This window comes from Thrips palmi, unplaced genomic scaffold (genome assembly GCF_012932325.1).
Source record: "Thrips palmi isolate BJ-2018 unplaced genomic scaffold, TpBJ-2018v1 HiC_scaffold_3, whole genome shotgun sequence".
Classification (NCBI taxonomy): Eukaryota; Metazoa; Arthropoda; class Insecta; order Thysanoptera; family Thripidae; genus Thrips; species Thrips palmi.
In genome coordinates this window covers 6,578,524-6,580,095 of record NW_023144630.1, presented here as the reverse complement: position 1 = coordinate 6,580,095, position 1,572 = coordinate 6,578,524, and positions in this window count along the sequence as shown.

The window sequence follows — 1,572 nt, the reverse complement described above, 5'->3', positions numbered from 1 at the left end:
ATAAAAATAAATTTTTCTTTCCCTTTGTTTCGTGACGAATCCCATCCTCACGTTCCAGCCGTCCTCGTGCCGCCTCGGCCTCCGCCAGCCGAGTTTCACAATTTCGGATTATTTTCAGAAAGTCTGATTTTTTTTTACACCCGCTCTGCTTACTCACCTTTTCCAGTAAACCACTCACATTTTCGCATTTACCAGTGCACTCCCACATTCTCCAGCTCGCCGCACCCTTTTTCTTGGAGTCGGCGGGACTTTCTCCAGTGCCACACAGTGGGCTGGAAGACCGGTAGAGGTGGTCGAAACTCCGGACGCGTTTTGACCTCCAGAGTCACTTAATGGGACTGGAACCGCACTTGTGACCCCACCAATAGATTGTTCTCCGAACGAGGAATCCATTGGGGGGGTCACACGCTCGGTTCGAAGTCCTGTTTAGCGACTCTGGAGCTCAAAACGCGTCTAGAGTTTCGGCCGCCAGCCCCGGTCTTCTGACCCACTGTGTTTGCCGCGCCCTCTCCAAAACACGCGTCTTCCCCCAGGCACGCTGCCACTTCACCTGCAGTAGTGGAAGCCGAAAACAAAAAGAAGAAGAAAGCACTAAAGCGGAGGCACGGGGTCGGGGTCGCGGTCGCACTGATTCGTATCGACACACGCCAGTCGCTGAAATGGATTCCGGAAGTGCTCAAAGGTGCGCCGCCACCCGCCCGGTCTGGAGTGGGTGGGGGCCCACAGTGGGCCAGAAGGCCGGTGGAGGCGGACGAAACTCTAGACGCGTTTTGAGCTCCGGAGTCGCTAAATGGGACTCGAACCGAACGTGTGACCCCACCAATGGATTGCTCTCCGAACGAGGAATCCATTGGTGGGGGCACACGTTCGGTTCGAGTCCTGTTTGGGGACTCTGGAGCTCAAAACGCGTCTAGAGTTTCGTCCGCCTCCGCCGGTCTTCTGGCCCACTGTGGGGCGGCAGGGGGCGGCGACCTGACCCTGTGACCCGTCTGGTGACGTCTGGGCCTGCCGGCGTACCGGATAGGTGGGAGGGCCGGGACGGACGGTAGCCGGTTTGAATCGGTACTCGGTGTGGCCAGCCCGGCGAGCCCCGCAGCCCGATTCCGAGAGTGGCTTTCGTCGCTCTGTCTCTCTCGCACCCACACGGCACGCACAGTGGGCCAGAAGACCGGTGGAGGCGGCCAAAACTCTACACGCGTTTTGAGCTCCAGAGTCGCTAACCAAGACTCGAACCGAACGTGTGACCCCACCAATGGATTCCTCGTTTGCAGAGCAATCCATTGGTGGGGTCACACGTTTGATTCGAGCAGGTGGGACTCTGGAGCTCAAAACGCATCTAGAGTTTTGGCCGCCTCCACCGGTCTTCTGGCCCACTGTGGCACGCCCCACTCGCCCCACGAGTGGGAGAGAGACAGAGCGACGACGCGCTGGATGAGTCCGCTGCCTGTAATCACTGGGACACAATCGGGATGAATTGGGGGGCAATTTGGCGCATTACTCAGCCTCCAGACTGATTCCGAGAGTCGTGATCGTCGCTCTGTCTCTCTCGCACTCGTGGCTGTCCGTAAGGGT